This window comes from Oryctolagus cuniculus, chromosome 9 (assembly GCF_051225735.1).
Source record: "Oryctolagus cuniculus isolate XC-2025 breed Fujian yellow rabbit chromosome 9, ASM5122573v1, whole genome shotgun sequence".
In the NCBI taxonomy this organism is placed as follows: domain Eukaryota; kingdom Metazoa; phylum Chordata; class Mammalia; order Lagomorpha; family Leporidae; genus Oryctolagus; species Oryctolagus cuniculus.
In genome coordinates, this window is record NC_142875.1 from 84,069,665 (window position 1) to 84,080,088 (window position 10,424).

The 10,424-nt window shown below is 52.2% G+C and overlaps 1 long non-coding RNA gene across 1 annotated transcript; it reads right to left on the reverse strand.

The window, feature by feature from the left end:
• Window positions 1-3,797: 3,797 nt before the first annotated feature.
• Window positions 3,798-8,794, reverse strand: LOC149124648 (uncharacterized). The gene is made up of 2 exons (XR_016212945.1): window positions 8,585-8,794; window positions 3,798-4,482 (listed from the first exon to the last, which is right to left on the reverse strand). It is a non-coding gene; the product is annotated as an uncharacterized LOC149124648 (long non-coding RNA).
• Between the last annotated feature and the right edge of the window lie 1,630 nt (window positions 8,795-10,424).

Consider the following 10,424-nt stretch of genomic DNA (forward strand, 5'->3'; position numbering starts at 1 on the left):
CTCTCTCTCTCTCTCTCTCTCTCTCTGCTTCTCCTTCTTTGTGTAACTGTGACTTCCAAGTAAAATAAATAAACCTTTAAGAAGAAAAAAAAAAGTAAGAAAAGCACAGTTACAAGGAGAGAGAGAGAGAGAGAGAGAGAGATCTTCTATCTGCTAGTGGACCAGGCTACAGCCCAGAGCCTGGAATTCCATCTGGGTCTACCATGTGGGTAGCAGGAACCCAATGACTTGGGTCATCATCTGTTGCATCTTCGTCTGCTCCAGCCCAACGCTAGCCATTGCAGGCATTTGGAGAGTAAACCAGAAGATGGAAACTCTGTGTGTGTGTGTGTGTGTGTGTTTCAAGTAAATTTTACAAAACAACAAGTTAAGGTCATCAGCTAACAACTGTCTCCAGCATTTGCTCCGGCCGGCTGGGAGGTCACCTGCTTCTGCCCCACTCTTTGCCTGCTTCCTTCCTAGCGCAGAGCAGTTCTGGCTGTAACGGTAATCAGATCGTGAGTCAGCAAATATTGAGCTCCTTGTCTGGGCCAGACGCAGATGGGCCCTTTCTCCCTTTTCTCCTGTAGTCTGTGGAACAGCTCCATCAGTCTGGGTGTTGTCATGGTTCTCCTGTCAGGAAAGAGGAAATGGAGACAAGGAGGCTCATGGTTGTGCGGCTGGTGGGAGGTGGAGGTGGGACTCAAGGTCAAGGCCGTCTGATTTCAGCCCCTCCTCCTGGCCAGAACAAGCGATCCTGACAGCGGGGCTCACAGCCTCGTCGCCCCCCACCCCCACTAAGGAGCTCGCTCCACTCCTTCTCCCCCTGCCCCTCTCCCACTCTACCTCTCTACGTGCTCCATCCCATCAAGGCAGTCGTATGAATTTTTAAAAAGTGAAAGCTTCAACCCCTGCTGAGAAGCTGAAGTTTTCCAAATCTGCTTCCAAGGCTAGCCAGCATCTGTCACGCTGTGCAATGCACCGCCAACATCAAAGCGACACTAACCGCACACCCTCCGGCCCTGCCCTCCTGTCTACCCCACGGTAGCCCACACCAGAGACTGGCAATGTAAGGACTCAGGCTGTTTTCGAAATCAGCTTTAAGAGACAGCAAACAAAACAAAACACACTGACGCCTGCCACTTACTAATTAGCAGACTTCAACTTTTTTTTTTTTTTTAATTTATTTGCAATCCAGAGAGGGGGTGGGGAGAGGGAGAGAGAAGGAGAACCAGAGATCTACCATCCGCTGGTTTGCACCCCAAACGTCTGCAACAGCCAGAGGTGAGCCAGTGCAAAGCCACAAGCCCAGAGCTCAGTCTAGATCTCCCATGCGGGTGTCACGAGCCCGGTTACTTGAGCTGCCTCCCGGGATGCACCTTAGCAGGAAGCTGGACTAGGGAACAGAGCTGAAACTTGAACCTAGGCGATCGGATAGGGGATGTGGGCATCCTATGTGAGGTTGGAACTGCACGCCAATCGCTTGCCACATAGGATACTTTGTATCCTCAGTTTCCCAATCTGCAAAATGGGGGAATAGTCCTGTCCCACAGGGCTATTTGTGGGCTAGAAAGTCATGGATGGTGGTTGCTGAGAAGTAAATAATTATTGTTATCATCATCGTTGTCATCATCTCCTGATGCCGCATTGCTGGCAGTTCCCTGGACACCTCCCACAGCCTCATTTGAGTTTCTTGGATCCTGCTGTTGCCTCTGCTGGATCCTTCTAGACCAACGATCACCGAAGCACCAAGACAATCCCAGGGGTGCTGGCAAAAAATAGTATCACTTCCATTTATGTTCTTTTCCATCTTTTAACATTCTATTGATAGATGTGTTTTACAGTATGTAATAGAGTATATGCAAAATTTAGAGATAAATATGCAGGTGCATTCTCTAAAATTTTCAGAATGATATGCATAGACATAGTTGGGAGATCACCTTTTATTGTTGTTGTTGTTTAAGATTTATCTTATTTATTTGAAAGAGTGATAGAAAGAGAGATTCTATCCCCTGGTTCACTCCCTGAATGGTCGCAACAGCATTGGACCAAGCCGAAGACAGGAGCCAGGAACTCCATCCGAATTTCCCACATGGGTGGAGTACTTGGGCCATCCTCTGCTACTCTCCCAGCTGCACCGGTAGGGCGCTGAATCAAAAGCAGAGCAGCAGAGATTTGAATCGGCACTCCGATATGGGATGTCAGTGTCACAGGTGGCAGCGTAACCCACTGTGCTGCAACCCTGTCCACAAGATCTTCACTCCTGATGGGGTTTGGCGCCTCTGGTTAGTTCTGCCCAGCACCATATGCTGCCTTGCTGCCCTTGTGTTTGGTCTGAGGTCAGGGGTCAGGGACTGTGACTCAACCAGGGTTACGTAGCAGATAACTGGATCCACTGCAGCTAGCTTTTAGCAGAAATGAGTTTACTTCACACTGGTGGCTTTTCAGGTTCTTTTTTTTCTTCCTTTTTTTTTTTTTTTTTTTTTGAGATTTATTTATTTGAGAGGCAGACTTAGAGAGAGAGAGAGGGAGAGAGAAAGAGAGAGGTCTTCCATCTGCTGATTTACCCCCCCAAATGGCCACAACAGCTGGAGCTGAGCTGATCTGAAGCCAGGAGTCAGGAGCTTCTGGATCTTCCATATGAGTGCAGGGGCCCAAGCACTTGGGCCATCTTCCACTGCTTTCCCAGGCCATAGCAGAGAGCGGGATCGGAAGAGGAGCAGCTGGGACATGAACCGGCGCCCATATAGGATACTGACACCGCAGGTGAAAGCTTAACCTACTAAGCCACAGTACCAGCCCCATCAACAGAGGTTCTTAAGCTGTAGCATGCGTCAGAAGTGCCTGGAAGTCTTGTTAAAGCCAAGGTCACTAGGCCCACCCCCTGAATTTCCGATTCTGCAGTCCTGAGGATCTGCATTTCTTTTCTTTCTCTTTTTCTTTTTCTTTCTTTCTTTTTTTTTTTTTTTTTTTTTTGACAGGCAGAGTGGACAGTGAGAGAGAGAGACAGAGAAAAAGGTCTTCCTTTTGCCGTTGGTTCACCCTCCAATGGCCGCCGTGGCCGGCGCGCTGTGGCTGGCGCACCGCACTGATCCGATGGCAGGAGCCAGGTACTTCTCCTGGTCTCCCTGGGGTGTAGGGCCCAAGCACTTGGGCCATCCTCCACTGCACTCCCTGGCCACAGCAGAGAGCTGGCCTGGAAGAGGGGCAACCGGGACAGAATACGGTGCCCCGACCAGGACTAGAACCCCGTGTGCATGCGCCGCTAGGTGGAGGATTAGCCTAGTGAGCCGTGGCGCCGGCTAGGATCTGCATTTACTAACAAGTGCCCAGGTACTGTTGACACTGCTGTTCCAGACAGCGCCCTTGGCAAACCTCTGCACTAAGGGATGATGGCAAGGGCTACAGGAAGAAATTACCAGGCTTGGGCCAGGCACAACTCCCAGAGCCGCACTGCAAAGCTGGTGGCCTGGCCAGGTGGCTGCTGCCCCTGCGAACTCAGAACCACGCTGCCTCTGCTGCAGGCTGCCGAAGCAGGAAGCCGGGCCAGTGCTGCTCAGCACCCACCGTGGTAGAGATTGGCTGGACACTGCGCCTTTGCCACTCCTGCTGGAGAAGACCCAACACCTCCACCTCTGCTTCCAGAGGGGCATCTTGCTCGGAGGAGCTTGGAGTGGTTCCAGTGAGGCAGGGCGCTCCCTGGCCCAGTCTGTAGTTTCCATCTTGGTTCTTGATACAGTGCGAAGCCTTAGGTTCGGCACACAGTAGGCCTTTACTGAGTAAGAGCTCCCTCCCTTCCCTTGTTTCCTGAAATCTGCTGGTGTCAGCCGCTCCCCTACAACAGTCCGGAAGTGTCCTAGCTGGGGGTGTGGCCTTCTCCACCAATGAGGTGGGCTCTTTGAGCACGCTAGAAATTCAGTGAGTGCAGAATTTTATGTTTTTGATCAACATGTGATACTTGTGCATTTTTGTGGGGTTCAGGGCACACTTTCAACATATGTATACAGTGTAAACTGACCAAATTAGGGAAGTAACGTTTTCATTTCCTTATCTTTTCTTTATGTTTGGAGTCTACGAACGCCTCTCTCGCGGTTCTCCTATGGTGTGTCACCCGTTGTCGTGAGCCACACTCCAGGAACAAGTGCGCCTGAGGTTGTCCCATCTAGGAGCTGCCTCAGCTGGCATCCAGGCCACCTCTCTCCACCTCCCTGCTTGCATGTCCTCACTCCCAAAGGCTGGAACCCCCCGGGTTCCACCTTGGTCTTCAGAGTGTCTGAGACGGAATCTATTCCTGGAAAGGAGAGACCTGAGATCCCATCAGAAATAATTAAGAAAGGAGCTTGGAGGGAGCTTTCCTGCCCGGAGGCTGGCGGAGCTTCCGGTGTGCCCGGCAGGCAGCAGGTGCAACTCCTCCAGTTGCTTGTTCACCACCACTTTCAGGTCAAGGTGTCCCTCTGGCAGCTTCTAAGGCTTGCTTCCTCCTCCTGAGCCTGGAGGCACTGGCTGGGGATAAAGAACAGATATGATCAGCGCTCAGGAAATGCTTCCTCTTGTCACAAGGCCCAACCTTCCTTAGAACAGTGTTTGCACACCATGGCGTAAGCAAACTGTTGTAAAATGTTTGTGGTGCTCACCGTGTCAGAAATCTGGCTTTTCAATGCCGAGCGGCTTGATGCAGCGGGAGGAGCATAGGATTTGGTGACAGAAAGATGGTGTCTCCTCTCTATGGACTGGCTGCACACGGGGCTCTGGTTGCAAGCCTTAACCTGTGCTTGCCTCAGGTTTCCAGCTGTCAATAAGGAAAAGGCACAGCTGCTTGGAGACCCCTGATGGTTTCATATAAAGTGTTTGGTAGCTGTAAAGGCAGTGACTGTTAAAATTTGCGATGAAGAGCATCCAGGGTGGTGACAGGCCTCGGATTATAGGTGCCTGTCGGTATCATGCTCTCCTCTCAGTGTGTGTGTGGTCCTAGCGGGACGGGGCTAAGCTTGGAAACTTCGCTTCTCTGCCAAATCAAATCCTTTCTGGAACAGCGCAGGGGATAAAAATGATTTATTGTTATTTTTATTCATTCATTTATTTGAAGGGCAGGGGGTGAGACAGACAGACAGATGGACAAAGATCTGCCATTTGCTGGTTCACTCCCCAGATGTCCACCACAGCTAGGACTGGGCCAGGCTGAAGTCAGAAGACTAGAACTCCGCCTGGGTCTCCCACGGGGGTGGCAGGGACCCAAGTACTTGAGGCATCACTGCTGCTCCCTGAGTGTGCATTGGCAGGAGGCTGGAATCGGAGCAGAGCTAGGACTCAAACGCGGGTGCTCTGACGGTGGACGTGGCCTCCATGGCTCCCCTGCTGCCCTGAAGCTCGTCCTGCAGCTTATTGCATAGCATTCATTTGCATACTTACTTAGGAAGTGAGTGCTTTCCATGCAAGATGCTAGAGATCGAGAAACGAAAGAGACAGCACCTGCCCTCAGGATCTCACATTGCGGCGGTGAGGCAGACACACCCTCATTCACAACCACAGGGATGTGTGGGACCAAGAGCCCAGAAGAGGGATAGCAAAGGCGTAACCGGGAAGGTCTTTTTCTTTTTTTTAAGATTTATTTTATTTATTTGAAAAGTAGAGTTACACACACACACACACACACACAAATCTTCCATTTACTGGTTCACTCCCCAAATGGCCACAATGGCCAGGACTGGGCCAGGCTGAAGCCGGGAGCCTGGAGCTTCTTCCAGCTCTCTCACGTGAGTGCAGGGCCCCAAGTCCTTGGGCCATCTTCCGCTGCTTTCCCAGACACATTAGCAGGGAGCTGGATTGGAAGCAGAATCAGCCCCCATAGGGGATGAAGGCAGCGACTTAACCTATTACACCACAATGCCGGCCCCACGGGGTAGGCCTGTGCAGGTGGACAGAGAAGGCAGGCAGGGCTGGATCCCTGGGCTGGTGAGAAGTGCACTCAGTAGGATGCTGTGGGGGAGGAGCCGAGAGGCCAGAGGGTGCCTAGCTTCTGGGTGCCAGCTGGGTGCATGGCTGTGCTTCCAGCCATACTTTCTTTGATTGCAACGCCAGCACAATCGTGGAGTAGTCTCAGTGAATCTGGTCCCCCTGGGCTACCTTTGGTACCACATTTTATTTAGTGGCCCTAGCTTCTCTTTTCTAATAAAATCCATCCTCTAACCCACAGCAACTGTGCTAAGGATAGAATCGGGGTAGCAGTCTTTGCCCTTTTTCTCCCAACAGGAAGCCATTTGGGGTCATTTGTCCCATAAAAGTGATAATTGACACAGCCTGCGAGAGACCAGAGCTGTGGATACACGGGCTTGGCCAAACATAGCACCAGGTTGTCTCCAGCAGCGTCCTGGAGACGTCGGGCTCAGCCACAGTGCCAGGCACAAACGCCATTGCTTATGAGCTACTTGAAACCGCACTTGTAAAGGAAAACTGAAGAGGAGGAAGAACCGTGTTGTGCAAGCGGTCTGCCCAGGTAATGCTCCACGTAATAACTCACTGGGTTGCAGGCCAGGATCTGTCTGGCCAAGGCGTTCAAGGAAAAGAAACAGAAAACAGGCAGCAGTGCAGTGGTCTGGGTCTCAGATTCAGGTAGACTTGGACAGAAGCCGCTCTCTCAGTTTGAAAGCGGGACTTCCTTCCAGTTAAGATGAAGGCAGAGCCGAATCCCAAGGAACTGAAACTCTACGGGGTATGTTTCAGGGGGCAGGAGAACTCACGCTGGGAAGGGAGGCTGTGGCTGGGTGTGGGACAGAGAGCAGGCACTGAAATGGCAAGTGCCGGGGCTGGCGCTGTGGCGCAGCAGGTTAACCCCCTGACCTGAAGCACCAGCATCCCATATGGGTGCCGGTTTGAGACCCGGCTGCTCCACTTCCCATCCAGCTCTCTGCTGTGGCCTGGGAAAGCAGCGGAAGATGGCCCAAGTCCTTGGGCCCCTGCACCCATGTGGGAGACCCAGAAGAAGCTCCTGGCTCCTGGCTTCGAATCGGTGCAGCTCCCGCCATAGCAGCCAATTGGGGAGTGAACCATCGATGGGAGACCTCTCTCTCTCTCTCTCTCTCTCTCTGCCTTTCCTTCTCTCTCTGTGTAACTCTGACTTTTGAATAAATAATCTTTTAAAAAAAGAAAAGAAATGGCAAGTGCCAAGCTCATAAGCTTGTGTGTGTGTGTGTGTGTGTGTGTGTGTGTAGATGTGCGTGGCTTGCTGAACTCTCTGGGAACACTTTGCTGCACAAGCATGCTTTGAGGGTGGCCATATTATTCTTTCCTTCAAACCCATATTTCTGGCATGATGTTCTCTTCCTGAGAGCAAACAGCTTCTAATGCTGGAATCTCCAGTGTATCAGTAAGCCTCTGCAAATACAAATACACTCACTATGCTTAAAAGCAGCGGTCCACACGGCTACTCATCTCTAGACTGGTGCCATGCAGTGTAAGGCGAATTAATGAGGGGCCAGCACTGTGGTGTAGTGGGTTAGTAGGTTAAGCCTCAGCCTGCAGTGCCGGCATCCCAGATGGGCACTGGTTCAAGTCCAGGCTGCTCCTCTTCCCATCCAGCTCTCTGCTGTGGCCTGGGAAAGCAGTAGAAGATGGCTCAAGTCCTTGAGCCCCTACACCTGTGTGGGAGACCTAGAAGAAGCTCTTGGCTCCTGGCTTCAGATTGGCCCAGCTCCAGCCTTTGCAGCCATTTGGAGAGTGAACCAGGGGATGGAAGACCTCTCTATGTAATGCTGCCTCTCACATAAATAAGTCATAAAAAAAAAAAAGGTTAATGAAGTAACTGCCTGCGCAGTGAGCATCCGGAACCAAGTTCACCTCTACCCCAAAGCATGCAGGATATGTCTGTGGAAACGTGGAGTGAAAAGATAGGTTTTTTCTTTCTTTCTTTTTTTTCTTTTTTTTTTTTTTGGTGCAAAAACATTTTGAAATCTATGCACACAAGGGATCTTCAAAAAAATGCATGAAAAATGTGTGTTAGAAAAAAAACATATGTGGTTTTCAAAGCTGTTTTGCACTGAGAAACACATACCGTTTAGCTGCATTTATTCCACGACTCTTTGGAAGTCCCCCTGTCTTAGGGGAAAGGGCAGGTTAGGGACCTTCTAGCTGAACGTTTAGTTAACCTGCAACCACACCGAGCAGCCGGCCAAAGGTGTGTCTCGCTGCTTTTGCGGTGTGGTGTACTTGGACCTCCACAGCTGGAGGATTAGGAGTTGTTTGCTCACTTTGTTCAAAACAAGCGGTGTAAAGGAAGTTCAACAACAACCGGAGGATGACGCGCGGCTGGTAACCGACTGGCCCAGCTGGCAGAGCCCCGTGCACTTAGAATCTTGCAAAGGCCTCCGAGCCTCCTGAATCTGTGAGCTGCACCTTGGCTTTTTATCATGCAATCGGTCACCACAAACCTGAGCGAAGGCCACCCGCTCCCTCCCAAGGCTTTCCTGGTAATGAAAGAGGCACCACGTGCGCCTTGCTGAAGGTTTGCGACCGGTGTTTGTTTCCCATGGCTGGTGCCTCGGGGCTGCAATTGCAGAAGTAGAACCTGGCGGTTGTAGCACAGGGCCCGAGAAACTGCCAGGCCACCAACCTGCTTCCTGCCAGATGAGCCCGCGCAGCTGAAGGCACTGGTCCCGCCCCGCCTGCGGTCGCTGTCGCTGGATGAACGGTTCTCTGAGAGTCCCGGGGCCAACAGGAGGTGCATGATGACAGCACGGAGCCAAAATTCGGAATCCAGAGGCCACTGTTTCATTTGCCTGTGAATGAGGTGGCTTGCTCAAGAGTTAGTTGGCAAGCATTTCTGTTTTTTATAAAGACAACTCTTTGTTAACATTTATTTTCATTTACTTGAAAAAGTGACAGAGATAGATGGACACACACACACACAGAGCTCCCACAACAACCAGGCTGGCCCAGGCCGAAGCCAGGAGCCAGGAGCTTCAATAGGGTCTCCCATATAGGTAACAGGGGCCCAAACGCTTGGGCCATTTTCCACTGCTTTCCCAGGCTATTGGCAGGCAGCTGGATTGGAAGTAGAGAAGCCAGGGCATGAACCAGCATTCATATGGGATGGCGGTGTCGCAGGCAGTAGCTGTACCGGCTATGCGCCAACGCCAGCCCCTCAGCTCCTTCTCCATGGTCACAGGAGGCTGGTGGAATGTTAAACCAAAAGTCAACGTGGGGACAGTAAGCTGCCACCAGATTTGGGCTCAAGCAGCGGTGGACACTCAGGTCACGGGGAGGATCTTACAGGGTGAGCAGAGGGGAGCCTGTGGGCCTTGGTGTGTGCCTCTAGGGAGGTAGACGGAGAAACTTAGGTGACTTTGGCGTGGGGGTTCTTCCAACGTCTCAGCGACGGTCACATGTGGGGAGGAGAATCAGGACTGGATGTTTCAGAGAGGGTCTCTTAAAAGAGACGCCCACAGTGTGCAACAGCACGTGCGTGTTTGGGGGCGGTGAGGACTTGCATTTCCCCTGAGAAGGCGAAAGACACTACCACTCCAACGCCAAAGCTTGCTTTCGAGTCGCGCCCGTGTGTCTCATTCCCCAAGCGGCCAGGCATTGCCCGCGGGCCCGGTGATTGACTCCAGGACAGGTGAACACACAGTACCTGCCCTCCAGGAGCCCGCTTTCGCTGGGCAAGACAAACTCAGAAACAGAGGCTGTACCTCCCAGGGTAATGCAGAGGAAGCCCTGGGGACCGTGGGAACCGGGGAAGGGCCTGGAGGTAGGGGCGGGGGCACCTCCACAGCAGCAACAGGGGGTGGGAAATGAACAGGTGTAGCGAACAGCAAGCTGCGTCTTGGTGGCTGAGGTGGGGGCAAAGGTGGGGAGGGCAGGGCAGGTGCCACGTGGCAGGGAGCTCTGTAATTAGGTGCCCACCAGCAGCACAGAGGGGCTCAATTCACAAGGGAAATGGCTGAGCCTGCGATACTCGGGGCAGTAAATGCAGATGGGGTGACAGGGAGGTGAACTGGGACTGGGGTCACAGGCAAGCCAGGTGCCCCGGGCTGTCCTAACAGAACACCAGAGACTAGATATGGTAAAGAAGAGATGTTTGTTTCTCATAGCCCCAGAGACCACGAAGTTCAAGGTCAAGATGCTGGCATGAGGTGAGGGCCTTTGTTCTGCATCCTCTCTGGGTGGAAGATGAAGTGCACGCAAGAGGCGAAGAGAGCACACACAGGAGTGAGAAGGAGGGAGCTGACCTCGCTTTTATATCAAGGCCCAGCTAACTGAGCCACCTCCTCAATAACGGTGTTAATCCAGCTGGGGGGCAGAGAGAGCCCTGCGGCTGCTCAGCTCTCATTGGGTCCCACTTCCCCTCACGGCTGCCCTGAGGATGAGGTTTCCAAGCCATGAACTCTGGGGAACACATTCACACCATAGCTCCAGTAAACAAGCCGGACTTGAGGTCTGATTGGTTACAG